General features: G+C 42.9%; 1 protein-coding gene across 2 annotated transcripts in view; it reads right to left on the reverse strand.

Moving 5' to 3' along the window:
* Positions 1 to 5658: 5658 nt before the first annotated feature.
* Positions 5659 to 14801, reverse strand: part of SOBP (sine oculis binding protein homolog) — a 133839-nt gene continuing 124696 nt past the window's right edge. For both annotated transcript variants that reach the window (XM_024202612.1, XM_024202611.1), the window contains one exon: positions 5659 to 5744. The gene's annotated coding sequence lies outside the window, so the exon portion shown is untranslated. The remainder of the gene's footprint in view (positions 5745 to 14801) is intronic.

Here is a 14801-nt window from a genome sequence, read left to right on the forward strand (position 1 = left end):
GTTTTCTGTGTGGAAGATCTCTGGGTCCTCCTCTCTCTTTCCTAACCCCTAACACAGGAAATGATTTTATAATTCTCATTGTTAAGAAATTCAACTCCCCACCCCCATTCTCTGGATGTCAACCTACAATCAGCCTGTGGCCCGTCTCCTTTCCTCTCTGACCCTTTTGTGTCAAGCTCCTCTACCTGACCCTGCTTGTAAATCTCTCTTTGGACCTCTCCACCAGCAAGTCAACCGGCAGGATTTCCCTAGGGCTGCGAGGCACTTCTGTTTTGCTCCTGGTGACTGCTCCAGCCACTCCCCAAATGCTCCGGCATCCTGAATGACTGCTGAGTGGGTTCGTTTTTTCTCCTGGTGGAACATTCCATCATAGCGGAGACAGTTGTTCATTCCTTAAAAAGCTACCTGTACACTAAAAAGAGCACTGTAGAGGGGGAGGAGAGGAGCACGAAATGATTTATAATCCATTAATACATACCACTGAGGTGTTTTTTCAAAGGCCCAGACTAATAATAACAATTAGTAGCTAATAATTCTTCACACTTTGCACTTACGGAGTACTATTAATTCTCAAAGGTGGGTGACATGTATAAGTCATTTATGCTACCTGAGCCTCACTTGCCGTCTTTAAGCAGTTAAAATCTTGCAGTGTCTTGGATGATTATTGCACTTAATTTGTATAAGGTCACACTCCTGATTGCGAAGTCATTTTTCATTTGGTGCTCAGACTGAAGACAATGAAGTTCTGCCGGCGGAGGCCAGGAAATTAAAGATTGGGAAATTGAGGAACAAGGAAGTGATGTGACCTGACCAAGGTCACACAGCAAGTCAGTGACTGACCAGGTAATAAGCCCCAGTTCTCCTGACTCCCGGTCCAGTGTTCTATCCAGTGGGCTGTACTGCCAAACTTTCAGGCCTGGCTACCACAGAGGGCCTGATACCCCACTGCATTACTTCACTGAGTTACTCCCATGTAAAACTGGAGTAAACACAGTGAAGAATCAAGCCCAGAGACTGTCTATTGACTTTATTATCCATGCCAGATGCAAAATGCCTACAGGCTCAGGAGTATGTCCTTATAACAATGACTACAGCAATCACTCAAAGTTCTGCAGTATTTTGCTACTACAGTATCCTACAGCTCTTATGAATGGCAATATTTTAGACTATGTCTAGAGAATAACAGATATTATTATTTATTATTATTTAAATTTGATTTTAGTGTGTCCTCTTCTTCCAAGTCAAAGTTCCAGAAGTGCTCAGACTAACTTTGCATTTCTCTCACCCATGCCATGCACAAGCAGACACTGTTCTATCAATGAGGCACCAATGGCATGTCATATGTGTGTACTTGTTCTACCACACTTCAAAATACTCTACCAAGGGGCATCGTCCGTCTGCACAGATAAGACAGACTTGCAAGGCTAGAATCTCTTCTGGCTTACATCAGTATAACTCAAATCTATTGACTTTGAGGGAGTTGCTCCTGCCTTGCACCCAGTGCAATTAAGATCAGACTCAAGCCCTCAACAGATAGGGCTGTATGCTCGGTGCAGTGTCCGTGGACACACACAACCCAAGTGTACAGTCGGGTTTGATCAGGATGCGATGGGGCCTAAAATAAAGTCATCTTAGGAGCAAATGCCACTGTCAGTTACACCTCTGTAAATCCAGAATCATTCCACTGAAACCAACATTTATCAGAGTAAATTAAAGCAGAATTTGGCTCTTCATTTGAACACAAATAAGAGTGTCATAACTGTTATTAAATGAAGCCTTGTGATTGTCTCACTACATATTCTGAGCCCATTTTTAAAAGCAAGGCATCAAAGTTTGGGCCGCCACTTCCATAGATGGGCACTCCAAATGGGCAAGTGTATTTGGGCGAGTGTGTATCTGGATGTCCAAGTAAGGCCTTGGGAATGAGATATCCTATTTAGATAATTATGTTGGTAAATTTGGCCCACAGTGCCTATTTGAACAAAGCAAATTCATTTCAAACATTTAGCAAGGGAAAAACTACTGAAATACTTTCATGTGATAGGACATTTTACTTCACAAAAGCGGAGTAAATATTTTTACATTTTTTATTTCATTCTGAATCTCCCCACAGTCAGTACAGAAGGTAATTAATTAAGGATGTTTATAGGGCTCTGTCCTGCCTTCTATGAGAGCAGAAACAGGCCTTTATTCAATGAGAGCCTATGCTGCTGTCTCACAAAAAACCTCTCGTTAACTTCAATGGCAGCATGAAGAAATGCAGGCCTGAGATACAGTTTGTTAGAGACCTATCTAAAGCTTCTTCTATTCACCTTGTGAAGAGATTCTATGTATCTCAGAACTGGAAGAACTGGAATGACTTCTGTTACGGGTAGGAACCTACCTGTGCATCTCTCAGAGCATCTTGCCTTTCTTTGTTTGCATTCTAGGTAGTAAACTCAGAAAAAAACTGGCTTGGTCATTGTGGCTATATTGTGTGTAATAAATAATAATAATAGTGAGCGATCAAAATGGTGTGCTATTTTGCTGAGATCCCATTAATCACAAAGAAACAAATGTATCCCTTGGTAATTTCACTCATTTTGTTGGGTTCGTACCAAGAATGAATTTGGGCTAAAAAAAAAAAAAAGTTTTCCTTTGCATGATGTATCATACCATTTGGTCTACAGTTAGTTGAAATTTCATGTGTACTCAGACACTTCTTCACTGGAGTACAGCTGTAGATGGCAAACAGTGAACCAACCAGACTACCCAAACTCTGGTTTAGAAATTGGGATGGTTTGATAAATATTATCTAGGCAAATTTTCACAAATCCAAAGTTTTTGTGTAGCCCACCTTCAAATTGTATTGCTTTCTGAACCTCTTGCTTACTTTATGTTTTTTTTTTTACTTATTTTATTTCTGGAAAAAATAATTACAGAGAAAAAGAGAGAGATTGTAATCTTGAAAACAAAAGGGTTTTCAGAAGGTTCAAAATGTGTGCTAACAATCCTGGACAACTAACAAAAGCAAAATCAATATACACAGCCATCCTGTCATCGCCAAGTTCAGATGATTAAATAATTAAAGATACAGGAAGTTGCTTACTAGGGAGGCAAGCTTTGGTGTACAGTTCCTTCAGAGCTGGCATGCGCAGTACCTTGCTTGTTGTGCTTACCATGAAGCGTAAATGAAATCATGCCTTCAAAAGCAACAGAGCTCGCCAGACATTTCAAAGTCCTCTAACAGTGAGGAACCGACATTCGTGAATCCATAGGATAACACTTGAAAGGTGAACACCACTGTATGATATTATTCAGAGCCTAATACGTGGGAATGTGTGTAGATATTACAAGACTTAGATGAGAGTTCAGTGTGTGAAGATACTTAGAATTGTGTCCTTACAGAAGATGGAAGAAATGAGTTGAAGCCTCAATCCTGCAGTGAAGGGCAATTAGGCTTCAACACTTGCACAGAGCTCCATTTAAGTCAATGAGGCTCTGCCCAGCGTAATGGTCCAACCATATGGAGCTCTTTGCAAGATCAGGGCCTAACTCAACACTTTGAAGTGCTTTTCCCTTCCATGATCACTATGGAAACTGAGAAATCATCAGAGAGGAAATAGAGTGAACATAGATTCAGCTTCTAAGAACCATCTGTCTGTTGTCTCCAATGGTTGTTTCTTGGTTTATACCTAAATTGTAAGCTTTGGGGTCAGGGACTGACTTTTTGGTTTGTATTTGTACAGTGCCTAGCACAGTGAGTTACTGGCTCATGACTAGGGCTCCTCGGCAGTACCACAATACAAGTAATAATAAAAATAACACTTGTCAGGGTGTTTTTGTTTTTTAGATTTCAGCTTGAATTTTGCTTGATCTGTGATCAGTCAGGGAGAGAAAAGAACAACTTTATGTGCACAGGAAAAAATAATAATAAAACAACAGCACATTTAAGTGCATTTTTTTTCTTGGAGATTTATTTTCTTTTAATCAATCTGACACCAGTCAGGGAGAGAGAGAAGTGTTGTGAGCCCAGAAAGAAAGTGAGCACATTGGAAGTGCTTCGTGTTCTTGTTTTCTTGGAGATGTTTCTCTGGTAGCTCTTAGTAACTTCCCCTAGGCTCAGGAGCTCTTTTTTTTTTTTTTTTTAATATTTTTTAAAAAGCGAGCTTGCTCGCCCGGTGTGTTTTCCAAGCGTTCACAGCTCTAATAAATAAGGAGCACCTGTAAAACAGTAGCTTGACTTGTTAAGTGACTTTGTACAAAGGAAAATATAGAAATACAGTATATACATAGTGCTCATAGTGCACCATCACTACAAGGCTCTGGTGTGATTGGCTTTGATACCCTGCTCCCAACTTCACTGAGACTAATAGGGACACTTCTTTTGCAAACTGCTTCTTAGTTCCTAACAGCAGCCTTATAGAAGAGGTGTACTCTGAACACTTGAGAGTGAACAATTGCTTTATTCAAGTTAGTAAACAGTTACACTGAATCACAAGGTGATTTGAATTTTTTTTTCTTTTTTGTATTTGTCAGAATGGGATACTCCACAACTGTCTTACCAATTCAGTGCCAGTATACATGCTCTAGTGTACTTTTGGACTCTTGGCTACAACTGTACAAGTGCACACAAGTAAATTCTACCCTGTTATCCTCCACCCACTGATTGAGGATCGAATTGCACATTTCTCTTAACCATGACAGGAGAAAGCAAACAGTGAAACAGAATCATGGGGGATCTTTCTCACTTTACCCCTTGTTTTCATTGGTTTGTCCATACCATTCTAATTATCATGAAAGGGCTATGCATATGGAGAGATTGTCTCACTGGCTTCCTGGATCACTGAAAACCATCAGGGTTGAAATTTCATCCAAGTCTTTCGTGACGCCCAGCAAATATTCCCCTCAGATTATTTTACACCTTGAGGGAATTTTGGTCTTTAGTTCAACACTCTTGCTCTGTTCCCAAATGGGGCGCTATTTAGGGGAATTTAAAGAGAAAGCTGAGAAGAATAAACATTTACTGAGTTCTCTTGGCATTCAGGCTCTGAAAAACCACAGTATAAACTATTCATGCTGCTTCTTACATCTGTCAAATCAAAAATTAAAAGCCATAAAAGTGTAACACTGAAAATATGGCATTAAAAAGAATAAAGGTGGCCTTTGTAAAAATAACAAGGAAAGTATATTAGCCAATAAAATATTCTAACTCTTCCTTTAAAAGTGCATCATGGGTAGGACAGAGATGACTCTGAAGCGTTGCTACTCCAGTAAAACCCCTTTCCCCCATCAAAACGTGACTAGGTCCAAAACCATACAATGCAAATCACGATTCTTAGTGTAGCAGCAAAACCACAGCAGTTTTTGAAAAAAAAAAATCCATATCATTGTCCAGTCTCAAATATCTGAACCTTGAAGTCAGAGAAGGAAAAGTACCTACATTGGTCCGGGTGGTTTTTGAAACCAGAGGGAAAAATTCCCCAGCAAGAAACCAAGAGGAAAACATGTTCCTCCAAGGAGAAGAGGAGGTGGTAGTGGGAATGCGGAGCACATTGCGCAGGTCCATGATAGGCTGTCTTCTGGGCCAAAGGCACCTGTGGGACTGAGGCTTCCTCTGAGAGACTTAATGACAGGAAGCTGCTTTATTTGTTTGACTTTTAGTCAGATGGGGTGGTGAGCAGCCCAGCTGGCATCATTCGGTGAAGTGACATGGTTTGCTCTGCTCCCTTTCTCCATTCAAGGTACCCTGTCAGTGAGCATTCCTGTAAAACAGACAAGAGGAGCTGGTCAGAAAGAGTTGGGGATGATTCATTGCAGGGAATGTATGCACAAGCATGAGCTTGGGAATGCAGATTAAAGCTGTGAGGGCAGCTTATGTAAGGACACCGGTTTCACTGCTTCATCCTCAGGTATGTCTGCCTGATACTACCAGGGCTGTGAGTACATGGTGAAGTCAGCAAAGCCTCCTTTGCAGCAAGACTGGTGGAAGCATATTAGAACATGGAGGAATTCTCCTTAAAACAAGCTAGGGAGAGATACAATCATAATTAATACTTTTTGCCTCCCTCCTTTTAGTCTAGCAGATCAAAGGTGAGTAATAATCTCTTGCAGTTATCCAGTGCTCTTCACCTATGGAGCTCAAAGTACTTTACAAAAGTATATGTATCATTATCTCCATTAAACAGATAGAAGGACTGAGCCACGGAGGATATTTGATTTGCCCAGGATCCAGGGCCGGCTCCAGGCACCAGCCCACCAAGCTGGTGCTTGGGGCGGCACCTGGAGGGGGGTGGCGCGGCGCTCCGGCCCCCGGGGAGAGCGGGGCCACGGCCGGGCTCGCTGCCCTCCCCCCGGCACTCTGGCTGCCCTCCCCCTCCGGCGCCCTCCCCCCGGCCGCCGGGGCGGGGAGAGCGGCAAGCCCCTGCCGGAGCTCGCTGCCCTCTCGCCGCCCTGCCCCCTGCACTCTGGCCGCCGGGGGGCGCGCGCGCCCCCCCCCCCCCCCCCGGGGGCCCCCCCCCCCCCCCCCCCCCCCCGTGTGGGGGGGGGAGGGCAGCCGGAGGCTTTTTTGCCTGGGGCGGCAAAAAAGCCAGAGCCGGCCCTGCCAGGATCCCACAGTGCCAGGAATAATGGTAGCATTGGGAAGACAGCACATATCTACTAACTCTCACTTGCTTGTTTTAACTGTCAGTAGAACCTCAGAGTTACAAACACTAGAGTTACGAACTGACCAGTCAAGCACACACTTCATTTGGAACCAGAAGTACACAATCAGGCAGTAGCAGAAAAAAAAGCAAATACAGCCCAGCACTGTGTTAAATGAAAACTAAAAAAAATAAAGGGAAAGTTTAAAAAAAGATTTGACAAGATAAGGAAACTGTTTCTGTGCTTGTTTCATTTAAATTAAGATGATGAAAAGCAGCATTTTTCTTCTGCATAGTAAAGTTTCAAAGCTGTATTAAGTTAATGTTCAGCTATAAACTTTTGAAAGAACAACCATAATGTTTTGTTCAGAGTTATGAACAACCTCCATTCCTGTAACTATGAGGTTATACTGTATTACTGGTTGTCTCCCAGTAACTATCCCTCCTCCCCTTTTTTAAGCTATCACAATTTTAAAAAATTGGAGAACTGGACCCAGCAGTGATAGGTGAACAACTCACCCTGGACACCAGTGTTAGAGTTTGGTTGTTTATTCATGTAATTAGGCTTACTGTGCACTTGTTCTCTAAGCTCATTAGAGGTTTTTAAAACACACACCTTAATAAAGAATATTAGAGCAAGTTTAACAAATTTGCACCATGCCCAGAAAACCTTCTCATCACAGCCCTGCCTCCATCATACCCTGCATGACAGACTTCTCGATGACCCCCCTCTCCCTCCTCACTCAGTCTTCCCAGAGGAGTGTCTGGCCATGTGTCCTAAAGATCAGCAACTCCAGGCTCTGGTGAACAGGCAGAAGAGAGGGCCAGAGCCCAGGCTCCTCACCTAGAATGCCCTTCTGCCAACCTCTTCAGTTATACTATTATATAAACAGGGCTGACTCAAGCAAATGCATGGCCCCTTGCAAAGCCATGTGATTGCTCCCAGCTGAAAGCCCCAAGATGCAGTGTGACACTTTCTCTCCCCCACCTAACCCCACCCCATGCAAATGCCATGCCAGCTGAGGATGAAGTGAGTTTATTTCCATGAGAGTAGCGTGGAGACATGGAATAGGGGAGCAGGCATCATATGCCGAAGTGGAGAACTAGTGTTTATGGAGGGAACTAGGGGAACAGTGGGTCAAGATTACATATCAAACGGAAGGGCAGGGAGCAGTTATGTATCCCAGCGTTGCACAGGGAGACCTCCCATTTCCCAAGGGGCTTCAGTTATCATCCAGAGATCTCTAGCTGCTGCTTATTCTCCCAACCATGTGGCATTTAAACGTGCATATTAAACCTCATCCTCGCTGCAGTGCCCCGATGACCTGGGCAGCTCTGCTGGCACCATTCTCTGTGCCAGCCCTGAATATACTTTATGGTTCTTCCACTCTTGGCCATGAGGACAACAGAAGTTCTGCATGGGACATGAGTACATAGACATAGGGTATCAGACAAGTTCACACTGCAGGTAAGGGAACAACAATGCAGACTGAGGAGGGAAATGTTGCCCAGTGCACAAACGGAGACTGATAATATGCTTCAGGATTTTCCTCTAAGGTTTTAGAGAATAATGGAGTCCAGGCCATAAGATGGTCTCAGTGTGCACCCAAAGCACAGGGACTGTTTTACAGAATTAAGAAAATACACATTAGCTTATTTACTTTTATAGTCTTTGAGATGAAGTTACAGGTAGGGAATAGGCATGCAGGAGAGGTAGAAGATAAAACTCCTTGCATAATACTGTAACCCACAGTAGCAGCAGAGTGAGGAGTTTGTTCCTTCTAGGGGCCAGTCCACATAAGAGGTTTATGGATCAACTTCTGCCTCTAATTAATGAAGCTACAGCCCTTTACCTCAAGCAGTAGAGGCTCATGCTTTGAGCACTGAAGGTCCTCCTGGGTTCATACCCTGCTGTCAGCCTAAGCAGAGTCAGTTACAATAGTGTTTGTGATCATCTTAGACACTTGAGCTGCGAGCTCTGTGATATAAAACATTACACATCTATATATATAGCGAGAGGGTATAAAACACTAAAGGAAAACAATTTTTGCCATTCTTACTTTTTTCAGTCTTCAACTCCAACCGCAGCATCAAATTGTTCAGAAACAATATGGCGACTGAGAATTAAACTTAGTCCCGGGTGATCATTGATGTGGGCTGGTGGAGCTTTCCATCTTTTAACACAGTACTTAATTCAACCAGGCAATGAACATGAAAGCTGTTGATGCGCCAGAAGACGCCTGGTTCATAAATGGCCCCAGAGCGAAGGCAAGCCCATAATTTTCTCAAGGAGGCTCTGCTGAGGTCATAAACCACAAGAGTGCAGCTGAAGCAGGCATGGGAGCATGTTCAGCCCTGTAAACACGCTGGGGTCATCTGTTATTTGTAATAGCTCGGTGCTTTTTAGCAACTCTTCAAGTAGTTCAAGCTTTACCATTAAAACCTTCCCCTTTGAACAGTGAGTGATTTATCTTTCCTCTCCATGAAATTACAGAAAAGGCACCACATCACTGCAGCCGGGGGAAGCATTTCTGCACACAGAGCTCTGACATTTTATTTCAGAGGGGACCCAAATTCAGGGAGAAAGTCAGCTGGGCTCAAATTCAGAGTTCCTTACACAGTTCTTACCAGACAAACTCCCATTAACTTCAAAGGGATTTTTTTTTCATTCACGTCCTGCAAGCTCTGGGTCTTTTGTTAACAATGGGTCAGATATGCAGCCCCTGGCCTCCCACTCTCGGCAGTTGGAGCTGTAACCTGTACAGACCTTAAAAATCCAAACAGGCATGCCTGGGACTTACTCTGTGTGGCCGAGCAAGGGCTAGAGACAGTATTCTCGTAAGGGAACTGTGTTATTGAATTGTCATAAAGATACAATGGAGTTTGCCTGTAGATAATGCAATGGTCTCTGTCAACTAGGGTGACCAGATGTCCCGATTTTATAGAGACAGTCCCGATTTTGGGGGCTTTTTGTTATATAGGCACCTATTACCCCCACCCCCATTCCAATTTTTCACACTTGCTATCTGGTCACCCTACTGTCAACTTTATATTTAGGGAAGAACTTACTGGGAGAAACTGGGAAAGAATAGGAGAAAGGATGCCAACTGCTAGCTATTGCTTCTCTGTGTAAGAACTGCACCTATTCTTAGAAAAGCCTTCAGTGAAATTGCACCAGGTTAAACTAGGTCTAACTCTGGATCCTCTTCTCTAACCTAATTTAGTTTATCCATTTAGACTAGGGTCTACTATTAAATTAGCCACTGGAGTTGGTAAATCCTGACTTCTGCCATCTGACAAGGCTATTAGCCTGATCCTTGTCAGGTGATTAGAGCCAGGAAATACAGCTGAGACTTTTACTAGTACTCCTGTATGTCACAAGTCAACTAAATCATTGGCAAAAATGGAGCAAATGAAACCCACAGAGTCCCTCGGTCTGGACTGGAACTTGGGAGTTAACAGGAGGTGGTGGTTGCAGTGCTTCCAAATTTACCAGAGAGCAAGTCCTATGGAAGAGCAATCGGAGAGAAATCCCACCCACAGGTGCCACAGGTAGCAGCCGAGCTGGCAGGTGAGACCATTGGCCACTCTTAACAGCACTCCTGGGCTTTACACCTTTCATACAGGAACGACAATCCAAGTATAAGGAGGAGAAATTCCTACCACACAAAAGAGGGAAAGGAAGAGCAGATAAAACCAGGAACACAATAGGTAAAGGAGAGGGAAGAAAAAAATAGAATCTTTTGCCAAAAAGTCACACATGTTGCTCTGTGAAAAGAAAAGAGGCTGGGGGCAGGTGCAGGATGAACAATAGCATCTTGCTCTGAGCCCCTCACCCCACCCAAAGAAAGGAGAGTTGAGATGGAGGCTCCTCTGTTTTCTACACTGAGTCAGGTCATGTGCTGAATAGCACCTCAAAGCTGAACAAGAGAATTTTGTGGGCCTTTGGCATCTCTGAAAAGCAAGCTGAACATCCAGAAATGGAGGTACTCAAAATCTGGGGCAACTTTTGAAAATTTGTCTACCTAGCAATAGCACTTGTTACCCTTTTTTATTGCTTTGGTTTTTGCTCTGATCCGGTTCTAAGGAGCAGCTGTGACTACTGCAGCACAAAGACAGATAGGACCACACTGTATGGATGTTATAGACATGGCTCCCAGCTCCAGGTGAGGTAAGGGAACATAAGGAGAGAATAAATGGAATCTCTTCTCCCCCTTATATCCTACACGCACGCGGCCTCAAGCACAATGGGACCTTCATAAATATTGAGCCCTGAATGCATATGTAGCTCTCCTTTAAAGCCAATGAGAACAGATTCACGTGTGTGCATTAGTGAGCAGAAATTGGCCCTGTGTTTGGTTCCATGGAGTGGGGGTTGGGTATGGTGTGACTGTCACCCCATAAAGTAAAGGGCCAGCTTTAGGTTATTATTTTTTAATTTGTTCCACATCCATGGGGCAGGGCATTTCTGCTCCCTATTTAGGACTGTGATTGAGTTCATTGGGCAGTCTGTGTCCTGGCAGGGAGCAATTATTTTTTAAACTTTAAACATTTTTAACATCAGCGATCAGCTTCTTGCCTGATCTTGCTGAAGTGCATTTCTTTTCACTTCTGCGCTCCCTCATGGTTTTGTGTTATTAAGATCAGGAGGGCAGACACACAGATTTCAGCCAAGATTCATAGATTGCAAGGGCATATGCAATTATTGTGATCATCTAGTCTGAACTCCTATATAACACGGGCCTTCAAACTCCCCCAAAATAACTCCTAAAGCAGATCTTTTAGAAAAACACCCAATCCTGATTTTAAAATTGTCAGTGATGGAGAATCCACCATGATACTTGATAAATTATTCCAATGGTTAATTATTCTGACCGTTAAAGAATTATGGTCTTACTTCCTGTCTGAATTTGTCTAGTTCCAACTTCCAGACTGTAATCAAGTTACCTCTTAGCCCTCTCTTCGTTAAGCTAACTAAATCGAGCTCTTTGAGTCTATCGCCATAAGGCAGGTTTTCTAATCCTTTAATCACTCTTGTGGCTCTTCTCTGAACCCTCTCCAATTTATCAACATCCTTCTTGAATTTTGGTCACCAGAACTGAACATAGTATTCCAGCAGCAGTTGCACCAGTGCCAAATACAGAGGTAGAATGACTTCTCTACCCTACTCAAGATTCCCGTTTACGCATTCAAGGACTACATTTGCCCTGTTGACCACAGTGTCACATTGGGAGCTCATTTTCAGCTGAGTATCCACCAAGACCCCCAGATCTTTTTCACAGTCACTGCTTCCCAGGATGGAGTTCCCCATTGCGTAAGTATGGCCTACATTCTTTGTTGCTAGATTTATACATTTACATTTAGCCATATTAAAATGCATATTGCTTGCTTGCTCCCAGCTTACCAAACGATCCAGATCGCTCTTTATCAGTGACCTGTTCTCTAAATTATTTACCATTCCTCCAATTTTTGTGTCATTTGCAAACTTTATTAGTGATGATTTTATTTTTTCTTCGAGGTCATTAATAAAAATGTTAAATGTCATAGGGCCAAGAACTGATCCCCGTGGGACCTCACTGGAAACATACCTGTTCAATGATGATTCCCAGTTTACAATTATATGTTGAGACCTATCATTTAGCCAGCTTTCAATCCAGTTAATGTGTGCCATGTTTGTTTATATCTTTCTAGTTTTTTAAATCAAAATGGCACGCAGTACCAAGTTAAATGCCCTACAGACGTCTATTATACATCTCTATCAACCAAACTTGTAATTTCATCAAAAAAAGATATCAAGTTAGTTTGACAGGATCTATTTTCCATAAACCCACGTTGATTGGCATTCACTATATTACCCTCCTTTAATTCTTTATTAATCGGGTCCCATATCAGCTGCTCCGTTACATTTCCTGGGATCAATGTCAGCCTCACAGGCCTGTAATTATCTAGGTCATTGTGTTTACCCTTTTTAAATATTGGCACAACATTAACTTCCAGTCTTCTGGAACTTCCCCAGAGTTCCAAGACTTACTGAAAATTAACATTAACGGTCCAGTGAACTCATCAGCCAGCTTTTTTTCACATTCTGGATGCAAGTTATCTACACCTGCTGATTTTAAAATGTCTAATTTTAGTAGCTTCTGTTTAACATCCTTCTGAGATACTAGCAGAATGGAAAGTGTTATCATATGATATGAGTACATCATCTATTTTCCCCCAAATACAGAACAGAAATATTTATTGAACACTTCTGCCTTTTCTGCATTATTATTGATAATTCTATCATTTTCCCCATGGACCAATATTATTGTTAGGATTCTTTTTTTCCCTAATATACTTAAAAAACTCCTTAATGTCCTTAACTCTGCTGGCCTTAGATTTCTTCTTGTGTCACTTTGCTTCCCTTATTCAATTTTCTACAATTCCTAACTTCTGATTTATATTTACATTCATTACTACCTACTTCTATCAATGCTGATGAACTATGGCTAGTTCAAAAATGATTGTTGCTTATGTCTGATGTCCCTTCCTGTCCCCCCACCCCCTTACAGTTGTTGTTCATTCCTTGGTGCACTACTAGGGTAAAATTCATCCCATTCCCATGTCTCACTTAAATCCTTAAAACAGAGTTTCACAGTGTGTAGGGCCTTGAATAAGTTTTTTGTGCTGAGGCAAATCCACTCCACATAACAATTTGTGTTCCTACGCTCTCACATTAATAACCCTGTCTCCTACAAACAAGCAAAATCTTTTCCTCTTAGCCAATTCTCATTTAATACATTTTTTGTGTAATTTCACACACATTTTAAAGTCTTTCAGATTTTAACACTCTGCAGATCATGATCAAAAGATTAATGAAGCGCCACAAACATTTTCAGTTTTACTTTAAAAAAATCAGCATTTGTGGCCTCCCCACTCCCCATGGCACCATCTCCCACTGATATCACTGAAACGGGGACCCACTGGTTTATACTCTGGTGACACTGAGGGACACATAAGCCAGTATGCATAAAAGCTAGGCCATGGTATGAGCAGAGGAACTCTGCACTTCTAATCTCCGCTCTAAGACTGACTCATTCTGGGGCTTACAGCAAATCACTTAACCTGTCTGGGCCAGGCTCTGTTCTTGTTTACACTGAGGTTGTTTGATGTCACAGCACTAAAGCAAGGCTGCCAAGAGTCACGCTTCTATCGCAACCCTGCCACATTTGGCAGCAATGTGGAGCATTCCCCCAGCTCTGCTGAAACCTTATGGGTTGAGCAGAACTGGCCTGTTATTGCCGGTTTTGGCCTCCAGGAGCTGCTGTGGCGCCAGGGCTGAGCACGCTGACTCTCTGCCTCCCCTCAGGCTGTTTTCCCTGCTGGAGCCAAGTGGAAAAGGAGCAAGGAGGAGCAGCTGGCAGCAGCAGTGGGAAGAGGCAGCAGCAGGCAGAAGCTGAGGAGGAGGGGCTAGGGAGTGCCCCAGCTGCCCCCCAGACATCCCCACTAAGCTCCCTGCCCAGGCACCCGCTAGCACACACCCATACACCCACGCTAGCTACATCTGCAAGTTTTGTGCACATAGCGCCCTGCCCCGTGCTCCGGGATGGGTGTGTTGACCGTAAACTGAAGTTTAGGGTCATATGTAAATTATTTGCAAAAATGTTAGCTGCCTCTAGCTCATTTGCATAAAGTATTATACATGGAGTGGCACAGAAGCTGGTAGCTGGGTGTGAAGTCAGTCAAGTCACAACAATGTAAATGAGATCAGAATCTGCCCCTCTGCTTCAGATTCCCTGTGTGTAAAATGGGGGCAATAATCCTGAGTTATGTGGCTGGGCTGTTGTGAGGGTTCCTTAGTTAATGCTTGAAAAGTCCTACGGAAGTGTTCCGGGTTTGTTGACTTGTTTACTGCTTCTGTACAAATGTTACCATTTCTGACTCCATTTACACAAATTATATGATCTTGGGTTATATTAAAAGAGACATTTTAAAAAACTAATGTTTTGGATTTCTTAATATTAAAAACGCAAATCAAAATGCAGCAGCCACAACAAAGACTTTTAGGTCCTGATCCTGCAAACTCTTGCCACCCTGAAGCCAATGGGACTACCTGTCTGTGTAAGGCCTACTTCCACAGGCATGTGTTTGAGGAATCAACCCCTTTGTAGTCAAGACGCTGAGGCTGCAACCAGGGGC

The sequence above is a fragment of the Terrapene carolina genome, unplaced genomic scaffold, assembly GCF_002925995.2.
Source record: "Terrapene carolina triunguis isolate 2854851 unplaced genomic scaffold, T_m_triunguis-2.0 Scaffold42, whole genome shotgun sequence".
NCBI classification, from domain to species: Eukaryota; Metazoa; Chordata; order Testudines; family Emydidae; genus Terrapene; species Terrapene triunguis.